This window comes from Diabrotica virgifera, chromosome 1, assembly GCF_917563875.1.
Source record: "Diabrotica virgifera virgifera chromosome 1, PGI_DIABVI_V3a".
Taxonomy (NCBI): Eukaryota; Metazoa; Arthropoda; class Insecta; order Coleoptera; family Chrysomelidae; genus Diabrotica; species Diabrotica virgifera.
Window position 1 is genome coordinate 33,431,860 of NC_065443.1, and position 22,017 is coordinate 33,453,876.

The following is a 22,017-nucleotide window of genomic DNA, read 5'->3' on the forward strand; positions in this document are numbered from 1 at the left end:
AATGAGAATGAAGCGGTTGAACTGAGGTGAAAAGAAATATTGTAAATGTATTAAGAAAAAAGTTGTCGATGGAGTGGTTGGAAGTCCCGATTGAACGAAACATGGCGGTTGACACAATTCGGACTTTTTTGTTTTTCTTTGATTATTTCTAGGTCCTCGTACAAGTTTAATTTTAAGAAGTCTTTCTGTGAGATGTTGTGAAGTAGAGCGACATCATCTGGGATATTCAACGTATGTTTTTTTTGTTTGAGATGTTGTGAAAAGGTAGAGATGTTCTCTCTTTTGGTGTGTTCAAGAGAGCGAGAAGCAAGTGATCTACAAGTTCTTCCTATGTAAGTAGCATCACAGTCAGAACATTGTAGTCTATAAACACCACTACGATTCATGTAATGGATGCTATCTTTGGAATTAGATAGAGATTGTCCTAAGTTGTTGGATACTTTAAAAGAAAGGATGTCGTTTACTGATCTTTGGTATTGTTCGAAATATCCCCAGATAGCCTATCTTGGTGAAAGGGTTTGGAAGCATAAGTAGGTTTGGTTGTCGAATCCCTAGGGAACGCAGCAAGTAGTAAGACTTTAAGCTGTCTTTTATGAATGAGTTTGTCTATGATGTTTGGATCGTAACCGTTATTAGAAGCAATTTGACGAAGTATGTTTAATTCTTTATTGTAATTAGATTGTGACAGGGGAATGGTTTCAAGGTGGTGTATGTAACTGTGAAAGGCGGCAAGTTTGTGTGACATAGGGTGGTTAGAGGATAGAGGTATGACATGGTCAGTCTGTGTCGGCTTCCTAAACATACTGAAATCGAAGTGGTCATTTAATCTGGTAATAGTGAGGTCAAGAAAGTTAATTGATTGGGATGACTCTAATTACATGGTGAATTTAATATTGGGATGGATTTGATTAATTTTAGAAAGTAATAAGGCAGGTGTATTTGAGTTACCTGAGATGATCAATAAACAATCATCAACATAACGATACCAATGTAGAATTTCAGGATTTTTCATGATATGTATGAATTCTAAATGACCCATAAAAATATCAGCTAAAAGAGGAGATAGGCAACTACCCATGGCTAAATCATCAGGTTGTCTGTAATATTTATTGTTGAATACAAAGAAGTCTTGAGCTAGACAAAATTGTAATAATTGAATAATTGAATCAGTGGTGGAAATGGTAATGGAATTCCAACCTACCAAATGGAAAACCAAACCTACTTATGCTTCCATACCCTTTCACTAAGATAGGCTATCTGAGGATATTTCGAATATTATCAAAAGATCAGTAGACAACATCCAAATTTCTTTTAAAGTATCCAACAACTTAGGACAATCTCTATCTAATTCCAAAGATAGCATCAATTACATGAATCGTAGTGGTGTTTATAGACTACAATGTTCTGACTGTGATGCTACTTACATAGGAAGAACTTGTAGATCACTTGCTTCTCGCTCTCTTGAACACACCAAAAGAGAGAACACCTCTACCTTTTCACAATAGCTCAAACAAAAAAACAATACGTTGAATATCCCAGATGATGTCGCTTTACTTCAAAATATCCCACAGAAAGACTTCTTAAAATTAGACTTATACGAGGACCTAGAAATAATCAAAGAAAAACAAAAAAGTCCGAATTGTGTCAACCGCCATGTTTCGTTCAATCGGGACTTCCAACCACTCCATCGACAACTTTTTTCTTAATACATTTACAATATTTCTTTTCACCTACTTTCAACTGCTTCATTCTCATTCACACTTATAATAATTTATCTGTTACTAGTCACAATAATCCTTTTGTCATCCTCAGCCATCTGACCAATTTTATCCATTCATAACCTACATATAAATTACTGATATCATCATCCGCAGACATCCATTTTAAACAAATTTTCATCTGCATTCAACCCACCACTATATTTTTACATATGACTATTATCACCATACCTACTCCATCTGTCATCACCAACATAATAATACTCATCGTTAGCAAAACCAAATCAACAGTTTAATTTTTTTCTTTCTGGGTCTCGTTCTTGTTCCTTTTTCACTAATTTCCTAACAGACATCTCATACCCCCCAGCCTCTACTGTCATCATCCTATTACGGTTTTGGTTTTTGGACCCTTAGAGATCCGGGCAGCCTGCAATGCCTTTAGGAAATAGTCGCCTCAGTTTGAGTTTGTGCCTTCTTAATGATACATCCCTTAGATTATTTAAGACATTTTTACACCTAAGACACCCCCATTGTGATTTCTTACACACTTACACAAATTCCAACAGCTAATAATAAGTTAAATAAATTCGATAACCTTAAATCACCACAAAATTGCTTTTTTAAATCTTAGATCTCTTGATAATAAGATTTTATTACCTACTGTATTTAGTTGTCGAACACAAAACTTCTGTGTAATGTTTGCCTAACTAGTTCCACTTAGAGTTTACGTGAATCCATTTTTACTATAACAACTAGTTTAATGAATTTTAAATGATAATTTTCACAATGGAGTGTGTTGTTACATCATTTCTAATTTCAACAATCTGCACACCTTACTTTTAAATATGACAGGTTATTTTTTAACTACCTGTGGAACTGTCGTTTGTCTTGTCATCGTTCCGAGGTTCCCAACCATTTCATTTTCACCTGCCGTCTCACTTCCAACATGTGAACAAGTCATAAGGCTTAAGGCTTAAGGTAGCATTTTAAACCAATGTTTCCTTGACGGACTAATTTTACTGGGCTTTGACCCACATATTTTTGTATAATACTATCTTGGTGGTTAGCACGTACATTGCACGTGAGTATAACCAACTATTTTTTAACCCTAGTCAAAATTTCAACATCTTTGCCTTTTTATCAGGTTATATTCATTTTAGGTAAGCACTGATGATGACTGGTAAACCAGCCGAAATCTAGTTATGTGAATTTGATGTGGCCCTTTTGAGGGTTTTTAAACATACCTTTTATACAGGATTTTACTGTTTTTTTTTGTATCACATGGTATACAGCCGACTACAGGAAAACTTTTTCCTTGTGGATTTTTTATACTTTATTTACTATTATTCAAATTACATTAATAAATACTTACTACCGTAATCTACCATAATCATTATGCATTATAAGAAATGAATCCAGACACGCCCTTCTGCAGGCCATCTTGCAAGGAAATATTTGTATATGCCAGAGGTAAAGGGCACTATGTCCATTTTTGTCAATATTGGGATTGTACTGCAGTTATAATGAACTTTTAATTCTCCACACAGAGGTATAAAGCACTATGTCCTACTGTATAAAATAACAAAAATAAGCATTTTATAAAAAGTATCATGTCACTTTTTGTTTAGAGGCAGAGGGCACCATGTGGACATGAAACCCTATACCTCTGTGTATGATCGAAGCGAAGATCGGTGGGATATGCGCATTTTATCAATGAAATTCGATATCGAATGGTACCAAACACGACCCCACACGGAGGTGGGGTGGGGGTTACTTTAAAATCTTAAATAGGAGCCCCAAATTTTTATTCCAGATTTGGATTCTTTACGTAAAACTAAGCAACTTTTATTAGAAACATTTTTTCAAATTATGGATAGATGGCGCTATAATCGGAAAAAACGATTGTTTGAAATGGAAAATTAAATTAAAAAATGGCAAGCACCCACTAAAATGAAAAATTTTACTTAACTTTTTTTGGTTTTAGGGCCCAGGCCCGGCCCCAGGGGTGGGCGAACTGGGCGGCTGCCCAGGGCGGCAAATTTAGGGGTGGCAAATTTTAGAGGACAGTTAATTTTTGAAATTGAAGAAATAATAAATTATGTTTTTAATATTGTGAAAAATCAATATTATGAATAAGGGCGGCAAAACCAACGACAGTTACCTAGGACGATCATCAGCATCCACATCTGCTACCGCCCCCTCTCAGTCGAACGACGGTCATCTAGGACCTAGAAGAATCATCAGCATCTACGTCAGCTACTGATGAAACTACTACTGTCACAGGTAACAATGTTATTATTTATTATGATCCAGCAAAGTGGCCCAATAAAATTAATGATTTTGTTAGAACAACTTTGGTAACAAGACGCCCCCGCCAAAATTATCCATTGCAGAGGCTCAGTTGTGCCCGAAAGATAATTCAGATTTTTAGATAGATGCCCGTAGATTTATAACTAAGTACTACAGATACAAAATGTGCAATGGTGAAACTCTTGAGAGAAAGTGGTTAATTTATTCTAAGACAAATATTTCTGTGTACTGGTTTTTCTGTAAAATATTTTCCAATGTCAAAATTAAATTTAGTGAAAATGGATATAATAAACGAAAACATATGGCTGACTTTGTCCAGCCACGCTAAGTTCTCCAGCTCATCGACAGTCACAGCGACAGTGGGTAGAACTAGCAATTAGACAAGAATCAGAAAAAACCATAGACGAAGAAACACAAAAAGTTATACAGTGTGTCAATTTTAAAACTTACAATGGGCTATATCTCACGACCAAAAGCTGATATCGAAAAATGCTTGAAACCGTTTCTAGGATAGTAAGGGGGAACTAAAATGACATGAAAGAGAACTCACCCCCATCAACCCCCTAGGGCCCACCCACCACAATCAAAAAAGTTTAAATTGCAAACCCCTACTTGTGATACATCATTAAAAAGACTATAAAGAATTCTATCCAATGGTATAAATAATAATTATACAGGGTGAAGCAATAATTGTGAAACTTTGGCTTAAATGAAAAATTTAATAAGGTTTTTGTTGAACTACACATTTGTTAAAAATGTCAATTAAATAAATATTCAAAGTGGCTTCCATTGTTTTGTAAACAATAATACAGCCTATTTTAAAATTCTGCACGAACTGTGGCAAATGTTGTTCTTGTAATAGCCCGACATGCTTGCGTATTTCTTTCTCGCAATTCCTCAAGTGACGCAGGTTGACTTTTATAAACAACTGACTTGAGGTAACCCCATAGAAAAAAATCAGGTGGCGGTAAGTCTGGTGATCTCGGTGGCCAATCAATAGGACCTTTCCTTCCAATCCATTTGTTCGGATAATTAGTATTTAACCAGTGCCTAACTGGAGCTGCCTAGTGAGGGGGTGCTCCATCTTGTTGGAAGTGCAGCATAGAGCTAGGTTGCCGTGGTCATCCATTTGGTTCTTTAATTCATGCATAGTTAAAGGTTCGATGGTGTTTTTCAGCATATCGAGATAAATGTCGCCACTTAAATTGCCTGGTATGAACAAGGGGCCAATTATAGCATCGCCTAATATTCCTGCCCAAACATTCAGTTTTTCAGGATATTGATTGTGACCTTCTCTGAATCGATGCGGGTTCGCATCACTCCGTACCGACAGTTTTGTATATTTACATTACCATTTAGCATAAAAGTACATTCATCAGTGAAACAAATATTTTTTAACAATCTCGGTTCAACGCGAATTCTTTCAGTCATGAGTTCACAAAACTCAATTCGTCGGTCTGGATCATCATCGCCTAGTTCTTGAAGAATTTGTGTTTTGTACGGGTGAAACTTATGTAATTTCAACACCTTTCTAACCGACTCACGTGAAAGTCCTGTCATTGCAGATACTTGACGTGTTGATGCAGTAGGCTATATTGCAAAATTTCCAAGGACCTCAATTTATGATGCTTCATTCACTAATCTTGGGGCATCCCTTTTTTATTTTGCACTGATCCCGTTTCTCTAAACTTTTCAACTAAATCGCGGACGTACACGTGACTTAAATCTTTGTCCGGATGCCTTTTATTAAATATTTGAGCTGTTCTTAACCCTTTCGCTGCGGAGTTACTGAGAGTATTTGCATCTCGTCACTGCGGCGCTAATAGACGTCTCCCGCAGTGAAGCAAATATTTTTGGCTTTTAGGTTACAGTTGACTTAATTGTTGGAATTCTATCATTTGTTTTACTTTATTATTTTATTTCAACTATTTATTGCCAATTCTAGAACTATTATAATATATATAATAAATAATGTAGTAAAACAAATGATAGGGTTCATTTGTTCTTATGGTTCTTCCAATTCCGCCATCGAATAATGTTTACCCCTTTTTGGTGGCAGCGGCATGATGTAATAGTTATTACCAGTATTTTTTATCTCAAATAAAACGTAATAATTAGCGACAATTTCACTTTACGGTATTAACGCATTCGCAATACTAAACACCTTCTCAGTTACCCCTCCTACTCATCCCGCTCGAGGCACTTTAGGTGGGCGGTTCACGCCCATTCATAAGAAAACATCTGATGACATTATATTTTATATTTTGTTTACGTTATTTTTCGTCTATCCGCAAATAATCGCTAACCGCAGCGAAGCGGTTAGCCCTGTCGCATAAATGCGTTTCCCGCACATATCGTGCACTATTGAAATTACGCAAATATGCGGTTCCCGCAGTCAAAGGGTTAAATAACACTGGTTCTGGGACACAAATTATGAAAATGATCTCCACGCGTTTAGGTATACTGTAAATACCATCGTGACAACTACAGCTTAATGACAGTACCGATCGTGCAAATGATGAAAACTAATGACATTTAAAGGTCTCAAATAAACCAAAAATTATTGAGTCTGACAGAAACCAAAAAACAGATGTTTTTAACTTGTTTTGCCAAAACGGCAAATTAAGTTTTTATACAAAAAAATGTACCGACGGACATTTAATTTATCATTCAAAATAATAGTCAGGGAGATAGCATTACAAATATAAAAGTCATAGTAAGCCGCCTGATATTAACACCCTGTATAATTATTATTTATACCATTGGATAGCATTTTTTATAGTATAGTCTTTTAAATGATGTATCACAAGTAGGGGCTTGCAATTTAAATTTTTTTGGTTGTGGTGGGTGAAGCCTAGGGGGTTGATGGGGGTGAGTTCTCTTTCATGTCATTTTAGTTCCCCCGTACTTTCCTAGAAACGGTTTCAAGCATTTTTCTATATCAGCTTTTGTTCGTGAGATATAGCCCATTGTAAGTTTTAAAATTGACACAGTGTATAGAAAAACTTATATCAATAATACAGTTCCCAGCACAACATTGTCTTCCATTGAGAAGCGATTCTGATAGACTTTTTCATCACAACAATGGTAATTTTTTAAAGCTTGTTGAGCTCTTTGGAAAATTTTATTGTGTTTTACAAGAGCACATTAGGAGAACAACGAATAGTAGTAACAATTAGCATCACTACTTGGGAAAACGTATTCAAAACCAAAATATTCAGCTCCTCTATGACCAAATCAAAAATAAAATTTTAAACTTTTTGAAATCAGCAAAGTATTATAGCATAATTTTAGATTGTACATCCTGATATTTCTGGAGTGGAACAGATGACTATTGTTGTACGTTTTGTCGATTTAGGTTCTTGTTCTTCACAAAGTGTAAAAATTGCAGAACATTTTCTTAGATTTGTGCCTGTACTGGCAGCCACTGGCTTTTGACTTACAGAAGTTATTTTGCAAAAACTGAATGAACTGGGAATGCCTTTGAAAGATATAAGAGGACAAGGGTATGATAATGGGGCAAACATGAAAGGGAAGAACTTGGGAACATTTTTGTCCCATGCTCTAGCCTAGCTATTCACTCAGTTTAGTCGTGAACGATGCTGCTAAAGCCTCACAGTTTGCAGTTTCTTTCTTTTCCTTAGTGACAAAAATTTACAACTTTTTCTCAGCATCTATTTATCGTTGGGCTGTACTGAAAAATCATATTTCTAGCCTAAAATTGAAACCTTTCTCCGAAACTAGATTGGAAAGTAGAATTGATGCCAATACTCCCATCAGATACCAAATTGAAGAAATCTACAATGCTTTTGTAGAAATGACTATCAATAAAAATAACAATAAAATGGGTGCTCATGAGGCAAGCTGTTTGGCAAATCAACTTCGTGATTTTACCTTTCTTTGCTCTGTGGTAATATGGCATAACATTTTACTTCACATCAACGTAGTCAGCAAATCACTGCAGAGTATTAATATGGGAGTGTATCAAGCTGTAAGTTTATTAGAAAAAAAACGGAAATCCATTTTAGTTCTCTCAGAAGTGATTTAAAATTCTAGGGCTATTTGACAGGCGCAAAAGAGCTATCATCAAAGTTAGAAATCGAGAATCCGAAAATCGGAGGCACAGTGATAAGAGAAAAGTGAAAAATGGTATTAAGTTGACTTCGATTTAAAAATTATAGACACAACCCTTAATGCATTAACTGATATATTTCAGCAACTTAAGAGCCATGGTGAAATTTTTGTGTTTTTGGGTCTACCAAGGGGGTCGACGATCTTGCCCAGGGCGGCAAATTTCCTAGGGCCGGGCCTGGTTTTAGGACATACTCGTTACAACCCAATAGGTCCCCAAAGCGCTCAAGTGTCTGCACATTTAGCATACTTCGCTCCCCTACTATTAAACAAATGTCTCTATTGAGATATGACCGATTAAGCTGTCTTACCGTGTCGGTTTTCATTTGTTAATGTCAATTTTCCGCGCTTGCTTTACAGCGAGATGGCCGCGCAAGGCCTCGATGTTCTGGTCATTTTGCATATCGAAACCATACCATTGGTATACCATCCAGATTCAGCCATACGGCCCACACTCCCTCTAATGGGGAAAATTCACTTGATTGAGCTCTGGTGGGACTCTTTCCGTGTTATCGAGCCCTAGGTGACTTGGTACGCCGGAGTATCTCCCAAAAAGTTTCATCTGGACGTCGAGAGTAGCACAGCTTTCTGTATAGTCTTGTAAATATGTTCATTTAGACCCAGCTTTTTGATGTTTTCTATGAGGTTATTCGGAATGACTCCAGTAGTTGAAAGAATAATAGGTGTTGTCTGGGTACTTTCCATTCTCCATTATCTCCTTATTCTTATTTTGAGATCTCTATACTTGGCGACCATTTCGTTGTGCTTAACATGCAAATTATTGTTGTTAGGTATCGCCACCTCAATTGATGTTGTTTGCCTAGTAAGTTTATTAACTAGTATGAGATCCGGTTTATTGTGTGCCACTGTTTGGTCTGTGAGCACGAGCACAGTGCGATCCCAGTATAGCGTGTAGTTATCGTTTTCAAGCAGTTAATCAGGGACGTATTAATAATAAGGGAGCTGATCGGTTCGGAGAAGTCCAAGTTTGCTAGTTAGTTATTGGTGGAGAATCTTTCCTACTGAGTCGTGGCGTTCTTTATAATCAGTTCCGACAAACGCCTGGCAGCCCCCAGTAAGGTGTTGAATGGATTCTTGGGCTTGACATTCATATCGAGATTTGTCGTTTTGGATATGAGGATCTTTGATAATGTACTTCAGGTAATTTCTAGCTGAAATAACCTGATCCTGTATGGCAAGTAGGAAACCCTCTGTCTCGAGAAACATCTTTCCCGATACCACGACCAATAGTTCGACGTTCTACTGTCGACATATTCTTGGTTGACCCCATTAAGATGTCGCCCATGCAGAGGCTTACCAATCCAGATGCGCATTTTTTTGCTTAGATAGGTGGGTTATGCGCATTTCTTGTTCCTTCAGTTTAAGTGGCGTTGAGTCATCTACTACGCAGATTGCACGATGTAAAGTAGATGATTCAGTATGCCATAATTATTATAGTAATTATTGCGACCGTAAATTGTTAATTAACAAATTAATTGTTGCTAAACTATTCGTTAAATTTCCACCGGTTTCTGGAAATATAATCGATACCAAAAAAGGTTTATGTTACCGAGTTATTTAATTATTGATAAATAATTACTTACCTAAAATTTTAGTTGCAAAAAAAATATTTTGTTGGGAAAACCCGAATTTTCCGAGGAAAATTTTTGTCGAAGCAAATCTGCATAAATATTACTATCCAGAATTAAATTCCGGTGAATGTTTATCTGAGTGTTTTTATGTAAAGTTAAAATCTTCGAAGTTACAGAACAATAATTGAAAAAAAAAACCGACTTCGGAGCGCTTATTTATTTATAACAAAAATAGCTTACTATTTGCGGACAGAAAGTCGGGGGGGGGGGGGCAATTTGGCCCCTTTTCCGATTTGAAGTTTTTTTATTTGAGGCAATAATAATTTAATATTTTATGACTTTTAATATTTTGATACAAAGACTTATTTAACACAAAAAAATATTGTTTACTAAATTTATTAAATGGTTTTTCTAAAAAATCTACCATAGAAGTCTAAAGGGGCCAAATTGGCCCTGTGTAAATTATTATCGTTTTCTGGGAAATTCGACGAGTCTTTCTTTCAAATACCTGTCGGATGGGTAAAATTATGTTTATGTATGTTTATTGCAAATGGCTACCCTTATACTGGTACTGACCATCCACGTAATAAAGATAAAATTGTTGGTGAACACAAGTGAACACAAAGATACAATTGTGGGTGTAGAGGACCAAATGACGCGTCTTCACACTATAAAAGTAACTTCAATACGATGGCCTATCTATGTACGTGTTTTATAATACTCTTGACTTGAAAGCAATAAATGCATGGATTATTTATAAAGAAATAACTGTAAGTAGACTCAGTCTTTGTAAGTTTATTCTTCGGCTGTGTGAAGAATTATGGGCCCCATACCTTGCCTCTCGAAATCTGGAACTACGCCTAGCAACACCAGGTCTACCAACAACTATCACTGTTACTATCCAAAAACGACAAAAATATCAGTTGAAAATATTTTGTAAAGGAAATCATACTTCCAATCATTGCCGCGGCTGTAACAAGGCAATTTGTGGCAAATATCAAAAACTGCAAACTGTATGGTGTTCCGAATGTTTTTGATAGGCAGCGAAGGTGTTAAACAATAAAAGTAAAAAATAAAATCAGATTATATCGTCTAGAGTAGATTTAATTTCTTTAAACTGAGTTTTAATAGAACGTGGAGCCAAAATGATCCCTTCCGGCTTTCTAGGTAGGTAAGCTAAGCCCGACTTTCTAGTGTTAATATTATAAAATCATAAAATTCGATTCCAGCAATAAAATTGCTGGTGAATAACTTTTCTTTATTTTTTTTTAATTTGCCAATAGTAACAAAAACGGTACGATATCCTACTGTATCTTAGTCCATTCTTTCACGGTTTTTGCTCTAAATTTTAAAGAACCGCTTGGTTTGACATGAAATTTGGCATACGTATAGCTTACATGTCAAAGAAAAAAAGTGATATTGTGCCGATGTGTGCTTTTGCCCTGGAGGTGACTTTCACCCCCTCTTTTGGCTGAAAAAGTATATGTCCAAAATAAGCCCGGAAATGGGTAAACTGACTAATTTTAAGTAACTTTTGTTCTATAGAGCTTTTTCGCCAAGTCAACACTTTTCGAGTTATTTGCGAGTGAATATGTTCATTTTTCAACAAAATAACCACAATTTTGGACGGTTTTTCGCAAATAACTCAAAATGTAAGTATTTTGTCGAAAAAAACGTTCTTAGCAAAAATATGGCACATAAAAAAGTGAAAAAAGATGGTGTACGCGTTAAGTCTCTGGATCACGTAGAATCAGAGTTATAGCCAATGAAAAATAGATTCATATTCACCAAATTTCAAATTTCGACATGAAATATCCAAAAAATTAAGCACTTTTTGGGAAAAACCCATTATAACTTTTTTAAACTGTTTAAAAAAAGCTTTATTTCTGTTTTTACAAAAAGTTTCTAGCATTAAATTTAAGCAAGTTACGCTCAAAATAAAGTTGGTTCCTTTTGTTTTTGCAAAAAAAAAATCGGGAAGACCACCCCCTAATTAGCAACTTAAATGAAATTAATCGTTACCGCTCACAAATTATTTTACTTAGGTATGTTGTGTTTATATGATCTGTAAGTTTGATCGAGTCAAAGTGCTTATTTTTGAAAAAATTTGGTTTCAAAATAAAATTTTTAAAAATTTAAATTTTGAAAAATATGCTTTTTTTTAAATAACTTAAAAATTGTTAGAGATACCAAAAATCTCGAAAAACAAAAAAAGTCAGATTTGCTTTTCTAAATATCATGTTTTTTTTTTCTGTTATACAAAAATTGATTAAGATTTGGTGTTTCTAAATTTGCATACATTCGTGATCAGTGACCCGTTCTACCCCTTTTAACTACAGCCCTTTCAATAATAAGGACTTTGAACCGATTAAACTTACAGATCATATAAACAATATATACACGAGTCAAGAAACTTGTGAAGTCGTAACGATTAAGTTCATTTAAGATATTAATTAGGGGGTGATTTTCTCGATTTTTTTACCAAAACCAAAAGGGATTAACTTTATTTTGAGCGTAACTTGTTTAATTTTGATGTTAGAAATTTTTTTTATAAAACAAAAATGAAGCTTTTTTAAACAATTTAAATAAGTTTTAATAAATTTTCCCCTAAATGTGCTTAATTTTTGGTTATTTCACGTTAAATTATTCCATTTGGAATTTGACGAATATGAACCTATTTTTCATTAGCTATAACTCTGCTTTTACTAGGTGTAGAGACGTGATATATACACCATTTTTTAAAAAATTTTACAGGCTATATTTTTGCTTAGAATGTTTTTTCGACAAGATACTTACTATTTGAGTTATTTACGAAAAACCGTCTAAAAGCGTGGTTATTTTGTTGAAAAAATGAACATATTCACTATCAAATAACTCGAAAATTATTGACTTAGTGAAAAAACTTTATAGAAGAAAAGTTACTTAAAATTAGCCAGTTTATCCATTTCCTGACTTTCTTTGGACGAATATTTTTTCACCCCCAAGAGGGGGTGAAAACCTCCCCCAGGGCAAAAGCACATATCGGCACAATATCACTTTTTTTCTTTGACTTGTTAGCTATGTGTATGCCAAAATTCATGTCAATCCAAGCGGTTCTTTAAAATTTAGAGTTTTTGCAATATTTTACCGTTAAAGAACGGACTATCTTTGTAATAGTTTATAACGTGTTTTTAATATTATAATATAAAATAAAATTATTAATACAACGAATAATAAACTCTTTCGCGATCTTTTAAAACTTTTTTTAGTTGAGAACTTTGTTTCAAGAAAACGGATCTCTTTGTTTTAAAGTTGTCTCTTAACTATGCAATCACTTCGTTTGTTGTACTTTAGTGTTTGCGAGTCTTGTTTGATGATCAACTCCGCGCTCGGCACTTTAATCAAATTACTCCTTTTCTTAAAAAGTTGTACCTAGACTCATCAACAAAAAGGTATTTCGAAAAGTATGTGGATTAAAAAAGTTTAGCTCATGTAGAAAACTTTTGTTTTTGTATTTTGTATCATCTGTCATACGTTCTTTAGTTCTTAAACCAAGAACCTAATCTCCTAATTTTATTTTATGGAGTATGAGAAAGTTATTTATGGAATATGAGCAGATGATATCAATCCTTGTATTTTTAATAGAATACTTAACATTAGTATCACAAAAGAGTGAGAATAAATTGAAAATTATGCGACAGTTTTTGGAAAACTTGTTGCCTTTTCGAATGAAAACAAGTTTGAGAACAAAATTGGAGCATTATTTTCTTGTTTGTTCTTACTATGGTGTGATATTCGACAAATTATTTTTGAATATTTACATATAAAATTCAAGTCTTTGTATTTTATATGTAAGTGTCGCATATTTTTCAACTCGTCAAAATGAACAGTACAGGTTAACAAATATTCAGAGGAAGATATCAATAAAATATTAGTTATAAGTACAGTTTTATTCATGAAAATAATCTTACCGAAGTATACTCGAGCGGCTAGAATTGCTGATTTTTATTGTCTTCGTTGACATTAGATGTAGAACTAAAAGATTATTATGGTTCATTTTCTGAATGTGACAGTTGTGAAAATTAGGAAACTTGTTGTAAATAAACAGAAACAATAGGTTTGTTCTAGCATCAGTGTCAAACGGTTTGAAACCATCAGCGAATAGTGGACCAGCGCGAGTAGAGGGGATAGCACTGGTGACTGTATTATGTTATCTCACTGACCCAGGGGTGGATTTATTCATTAGTGGGCCCGGTGCTAATTCTTGTAGAGGGTCCTACCCAACTCTTTTTTGACAAGACACTTTAAAAATTAAAACAATATAAACTTCAGTACATTTAAAATTATGCACAAGATACAAGGCTAAGACAAGGTAACGCTTTTTTCTTTATTTATTTTCAACAAATGCTTTTATGACACTTTCGAAATCAATTTCCCCCAATACGTCATTCTCAATAGAGCAGATCGATAACGAAACTAATCTGTTCTCGCCCATTGATGACCTTAATTTATTTTTAATAAAGCTTAATTTTGAAAATGACCTTTCGGATTCGCAGTTCGTGATAGATATAGTTAAATATATTCTTAAAACAATATAGGTATTTGAAAACACTGAAACAAGGTCTTTTTCGATAATAATATCCAACATGTCGTTAGGTGTTACTACAGAATTGTCGGAATTAGGAAGAGATAAAATAAAATTTTGAAAAAATATAATCTCTTCGATAAATGCCTGATCTATATCAAGCGGGTACGTTTCGATAAGATTTCGCGCATATTGTTTTAATGTTTCACCTTCAATAGTGCGAAAATTTCCAAAAAATGCAAAAAGATTAGATACATAACCGTATGCTTCATGTCGCTTGTCTAACTCTGTCACTGATGTATCGAGCGATAAATAAAATGTTTCGACTTAAAATTTGTTTGAACCTTCTAAATGTGAAGAGGGCCCGTCTGGAAAATTTTTTTTGAATCTACTCGTTTGTTTGAATAATCAAATTTAACGTATAAACTCAATTTTTTTGCTTTTTCTTCAAACTATTCATAATTTTCACGATGTTTTTGTATATTACTGTGTAGTCCTTGTAGTAGAAGTGTGCCAGTGTTTAGATCCAGACCAAGTTTTTGAAGAATGGTACTAACTGTTCCAAGTTGTTTTAAAATTTCGTTCCAAAATACGGTTAAAAAAGCAGTTTCAAATTTACCAGCGTCAACTCACGATTCACAGTCTAATGATAAATGACTAAAAGCTAACGTCAACACAAGTAGGTATGGATTACTAATTATTATCGTCTTTGACGTTCTTCAGGTACTTTACTTGGTTGTAAACAAAAGCTTTACTTATTGTTAAGCTTAAAGGGTAAAGTAGGTATATTTTATATTTCATTTCTTAACTTTATGGCACCCATTGAAAGACATCTATTTTTGTCAAACACCTTCAACTTTCAGAGCGATTTAAAAGCATTGTATTGTAAGATTTCGGAAAAGGAGATGTAAAAGTATACCTGCTAATCTGTTGCCATTTATGTAATGTCATAAAAGGGTGGTTATCGGTCGTTCCTTTCCTTTTCTCTCAGAAAATAGATTATATGAAATTGTCAATACAACAATAATTTCAAAGTAATTTTTACAATAAATAAGAGGAGTTTGGTAGGGTAAGTACGACGGCGCGTCAGAATGCCAAATACGTAATTTTAGACAAATGTGTAGGTCTTCTGGGGGCCCCTACAACGTGGGGGCCCTGTGCTACAGCACCTCTAGCCCCCCTAAATCCACCACTGCACTGACCAACTGTTCGCTGACGGTTTCTGACTAGTTTGATTGTTTGCTAGAACAAACCTAATATATTGTAAAATGGGGTGAATAAAAACAGTGGGGCGAATAGTAACAAAATTTCCAAAATAGTTTTATGTCATATGTCAGGTGGTAAAAGTAGTAGTAAAGGGGTAAATTTCTGGTTGCAAGTTGATAACACTCTAAATTTGAAGAGAAAAATAAGTTTATGTGGTTGGCAACATTGAGAGTCAGATTTTTATTGCAAGAATAACTCGTTTTGTTTTAAGCAGATATTTCGTCATTTTCCAAACTTTACTTGTAAGGATGTAAGTATTATATCTTGTCATGTTATGTTCTTGATTTGTACTATTTCTTTAGTGTTATATACCTATAAAAAGGATAACATACTTTAAGAATGTATAAATAACACAGTTTTCTATTTTCAGGATGTTAGTTGAGATTGTGTCACATAGGCCAGGAACCGAAGCTTTTCACCTCGCAATTTTTACAGAATGGATCGATTTGCTTGAAAATTTGAGAATAAGTAGTGTATAGTCCAAAGATCAAAATCTATGTGATTCTAAAAGGCGATTTTACCATGGGGGTGGCTGCCACCCCATCCCGGGGGTGGAAATGTTTTATTATATTTTGACCGCAAAAATTAATAAAAATATTCATTCTAAGCAAAAAATGTTCTATAAATTTTTTTGATAAAATTAATAGTTTTCGATTTATTCACTATCGAAAGTGTTAGTTTTGTATAGAAAAAATCAATGTTTTTCAATATACCTACTCATTTACGATTCACTCAATTCTTGCCGTAGAAAATTTTTTTTCAAACCAGGTTCTTGGGAACTAAAATAACCTACAATTTCATATTGAAACATTTTTTCGTATCTCTGATGCTAATCTTTCTATTCTGAAGAAAATGGCATTTTTACCAAACTACAAAAATTCGTTATTCGCTTTTAACTCCAGTTTTTTAAAAACTGATCATTCTAAGCCAGTCAAATCTATTAATAATACATACATACATACATAAATAAGAATGAATAAGGCCAATCACTAAAAACACCGATAACTGACATTATTATGTGTACAGTTTTCCTTTTAGCCCACCTTGAAGAATTTGAAAGAAGAATAGAAGAAGAATTGTAATTTGTTGCCATATCTATTTTAATGTTGAATGTAGAAAATTTTGTTTCATATACTGGTTTGTAACTTTTTCCATAATACAGGTTCAATTAATAGATGTAAATCAGTATAAATTTATTTAACCATTGGAAACACAAAAAAGAAAACCACACCTATATACAGTCCAGCTCCAGCCCAAGTTTATTCATTGGTCCTATTCGAACCGCATATAAGAATAATAACGAGAAGCCGACTTTTAGCCGTTGAAGTTAAAAGGTTAGAACTTATATTCCTTTTCTTATATTCCACTTTCTTGTTGAATAAGAATTGACTCATAGGTACTTGTTATTTTTCGAATTTGTACTTTGGATATAATTAAATTAACAATTTCGGCGTCTAGTTATTTGCCAGTGTTATAAAATTTAATTATATTTAATTTTCCTATTTAATTGACAATTTCGGCGTCTAACCATTCGCCAGAGTCACCAATTGTCACAAAATTTATTCATATTTCTTTGGTTTATTTTATTGATCGATTATTTGATATTTAAGGTCACAGTGTCTAATCATTCACTTGTGACGCCTAAGTTTCCAGTTGGTTATTAATTTTGTTGTTACTTTCAAACTTATTAACCAAATTATTTAATATCAATCCTTTATATTTAACAATTCTTCATTTAATTTGGTTTGTTAAAACTATCTGACATATTTTATTTTCTTCTTTTTTACTTCAATATAAGTCACAATGTCCGAAACTGAAAATCATAGTCAAGTTTCCAACGCTGAGAGGTACAAGAGAAAGAGAGCAGGGCTTAAATCTAAATTGACAATTTTTAAAAATTATATCACAGATGTAGAGTCCAATATTTCCAACGATGATTATAATATTCCGTCAGAGGAAATCAAATTAAGGTTAAATGAAGCTGTAGATTTATTATATAATTTCGATGAAATTCAATCCGAAATTGAATGTCATGTGAACGATTTAGAGGAGGAAGCGTCCCAAAGGGAGCTCTTCGAAAAATATTATTCTCTATTATTACTAAAACACGATCGCTGCTATCAAAGTCCAATCCCAATGAAGTTTTGCATAACATTAATTCAGAAAACGATGTTCAATCCCTAGCAGGTCCTTCTAGTCGACCTAACGTCAATTGTAACATTAAATTACATACTCTTCAACTTGTAAAATACAGCGGGAGCTATGAGAAGTGGTTAGACTATAGAGATTCGCGTCAATTGTAACATTAAATTACCTACTCTTCAACTTGTAAAATACAGCGGGAGCTATGAGAAGTGGTTAGAGTATAGAGATTCGTTTCAGTCAATAATCTTGGATAATTCAGATATAAATCCTATTCAAAAATTCCACTACTTGAAATCCTCTCTTAGCGGTGTTGCCGAAAAGGTCATTAGTAGTTTGCCAGTGTCTTCGGATAAATTCTCAGTTGCGTGGAAAATGCTATGTGAAAGATTTGCAAACAAAGATTTATTAATATACAATCATACCAAGTGTCTTTTTTCTCTCCCAAAAATCACAAAGCCATCTGAATCAAGCATCAGGCAACTAATAGATGAACTTCAAGGTAATTTAAGGTCACTTAAATCATTGGACCAACCATTTGATACCTGGGATACCCTACCTTATATTTATTATAATAGAAAAACTTGATTCCTACACCACACAGGAGTGGGAATCTAAGAAACTTTCAAACGCAACGTTAAAGGATCTTATTAATTTTCTAAAAGGTAAGGCTGATGTTTTGGAAAAAATTGATGCCAACCTTGGACAGAATAATAAAGAACGATTCAGTTCCGATAAGAAATCCTCAAGAGCTCTAGTAGCCACCCAAACTTCTTGTGCTTTCTGCAAATCCATCAATCATAAAATAAGTTTGTATTCCGATTTCAATCGTTTAAGTATTTCTGATCGGGCCGAAAATGTTAAAAGGCTTAAATTATGTTTCAATTGCCTACATTCAGGCCACATTAATTTAAATTGTAAGTACGCAAAGTGTACTAAATGTGGTAAAAAGCATCATTCTCTCTTGCATATCAATACGGACAACTCAAATAACTTAATTTCATATTCCAATCCAGTGCAGTCATCTTCGAATATTCAATCTGACTCGACTGTACACAATACTCAAACACTATCTAACTATGTCCCAGAATACAAGTCTGCTCTGTTGTCAACAGTTCTAGTGAATGTTTTTGACAGCGCACAAATGTCGTGCCCTCCTGGATAGTGCTTCACAATCAAATTATATTGTCTCTAATTTTTTTGATAAATTGGGAATCTCAAAAAACCGTTTGAATGTATCAGTATCTGGCTTTGGTTAAGATTCCTCGAATTTAAAATACAATTGTAATTTAAGAATTGGTTTTTGCTATTCATCGTTCCAAATTTCTATCAATTGTCTAATTACTAACTCAATATGTGATCAACTCCCTGGCTGTAATGTTGATATATCTTCATTACGAATTCCTTCTAATATTCAGCTATCTGACCCTAATTTTCATATTAACTCATCGATAGATTTATTAATTTGAGTAGGTCTATTTTATAACTTGCTGTGTGTGGGACAGATAAAATTAAATCGCGTTGGTCCCATTTTGCAGAAAACGAGATTAGGATGGATTGTTTCTGGTCCAATTGCTCAAACTACGTCTAACCGGACAATCTGTAATGTTTCCCGTTTATCTGATGTAAACGATCTATCTCGCTCTTGGGAAATAGAGAAAATTTCTACATCTTCCCCACGTTCGAAGGAAGAAATCTCTTGCGAGGAACATTTTCAGTCATTTCGTAAGAGGAACAAAAATGGCAGGTTCATCGTAACAATTCCCTTTAAGGACTCTCTTGATCAATTAGGTGAGTCAAAATCTATTGCTAGAAGTAAATTTATGTCTCTTGAATGTAAGTTTCAAAAGAATCCTATGTTAAAGGAAAAATATTCTGATTTTGTGAACGAATACTTATCCATGGGTCACATGTCTCCATGTAATAACGAGTCTCCAGTTAACTTCTATTTTCCTCATCATGGAGTGGAAAAAGAAGGTAGCTTAACTACAAAACTTCGAGTTGCTTTCAATGGTTCGTCACCCACTACATCTGGAGTTTCGTTGAATGACTTACAAATGGTAGGTCCAGTAGTTCAAAATGATTTAATTGCAATAATTCTGAGATTTAGACAACATCCTTATGTAGTATCCGCTGGTATTACAAAAATGTACCATCAAATTTTAATCGATCCTTCTTAAAGAAACCTTCGGCAAACCTTCAATCGCAAATAGTTTGGCGATCAGATCCTTCCCAACCTTTGCAAACTTTTTGTCTGAATACTGTGATCTATGGTACTGCTTCGGCAAGTTTTTTAGCTACTCGATGTTTAATACAACTTTCTGAGGAACACTTAAATGAGTATCCTGAAGCATCTAAAATTATAGCTAATGATTTCTATGTGGATGATCTGCTAACTGGCTCCGATTCCATTTCTAAACTTATTTTGCATTGTAAACAAATCGTAGCCATCTTAGCTAAAGGTTGTTTTCCTCTTCGTAAATGGGTATCCAACGAAGTCTTGGTTCTAAAAGGTATCAAACAAATTATTGAATCTCAGAATACTACATATACCTTTGGTTCCAATAATGGGACGAAAGCTTTGGGTCTTCATTGGCTTCAAAGCTCCGATTCGCTTAAATATACTATTTCTTCCGAAATTTTTTCTAGTGTGATAACGAAGCGCACGATACTTTCAAGTATTGCCAGTATATTTGATCCGTTAGGACTTTTAAGTCCAGTCATTATCAAGGCCAAAGTGTTAATGCAACAATTGTGGTTAGAGAACTTAAGTTGGGATGAATCAGCACCTTCACAAATTCATACTGAATGGATGACCTTTCGGGAGCAACTGCTTAAATTAAATGATCTTGAGGTATAGTCTGTTCGCTAAACTCAGACGCAACTGGCTACATATTTTAGTCGATAATTTTTTTGTTTTTTGCCAATTTTGCAAAAATTGGCGAAATTACTAACTATTTAGTGATTATTAACTATTTAGTAATTATTTTTTGCCAATTTTACTATTGCCAATTTTGCAAAAATTGGCGAAATTACTAACTATTTAGTGATTATTAACTATTTAGTAATTATTTTTTGCCAATTTTACTAAAATTGGCAAAATTACCGACTAAAATATCTAGAAAGTTGCGTCTGAGTTTAGCGAACAGACTATACCTCGTAACGTCAAGTTACATGATTCTCTCCTCAATGAACTTTACGGTTTCTGTGATGCATATGAGCTTGCTTATGGCTCATGCATTCACGTTCGCTCCATTAATGCATTTGGAAAGGTTCAAATCGAATTGATCTGCGCCAAATCTAGGGTGGCACCTTTGAAAAGGGTAACAATACCTCGTCTTGAACTATGTTCTGCCCTGATTTTGAGCAGATTATTAAAGAAAGTCCTTGAATTTTTATCGATTAATATTCATAATATTTTTCTTTGGTCTGACTCAACTGTAGCCCTTTCATGGATTCAAACGTCACCTCACGTATTACAAACATTCGTAGCTAACAGGGTGTCAGAGATTCAATCTCTCACCAGAAATTTTTCCTGGCGACATATAAGCACGAAGAAAAATCCCGCAGATTTTATTTCTAGGGGAATCAATCCCTTTAGTCTCATATCCTGTAATTTATGGTGGCATGGCCCCGAATTTTTGTTAAAATCTATTGAAGAATAGCCCTTTATACCCTTAGAATTGAAAACTAAACTTGAAATTAAGCAACCAAAAATAATTTTAATGGTATCTATAGAAAGTTTTAAATTTCCCTTTGATAGATATTCTAGAATTGGTCGTTTAAAGCGTTCGTTTGCCTACTGTTTGAGATTCATTCATAACTCATCTGCTGTACTTAAGGCCCAACAGATGAAATCTGGAGCTCTTTCTGTAGAAGAGCTTGATTTAGCTCTAAGTATTTTAGTCAAATTCTCTCAACATTGAATCATTTTATACTGAATATTTTAGCTTGTTGAATGGAAAAACTATCCCATCTAACAGTAAACTGTTATCTTTGAATCCTTTTCTTGATGCAAGTGGATTACTCAGGGTGGGGGGTAGACTACATCAATCTTCTTACTCGTATGATAAGAAACATCCTATCATAATTTCTCCAAAGCATCGTCTTTCCAAATTATTATTTGAACATGAGCACCTGAGACTAATGCATGCCGGTCATCAACAATTGCTTTATTCAATTCGCGAAACCTATTGGCCCATACACGGCAAGGCTTTGGCCCGTCAGGTAGTCCATCGCTGTTTTATTTGTTTTAAGGCTCGACCCGTTTTCAACTTTCCCCTTATGGGAAATC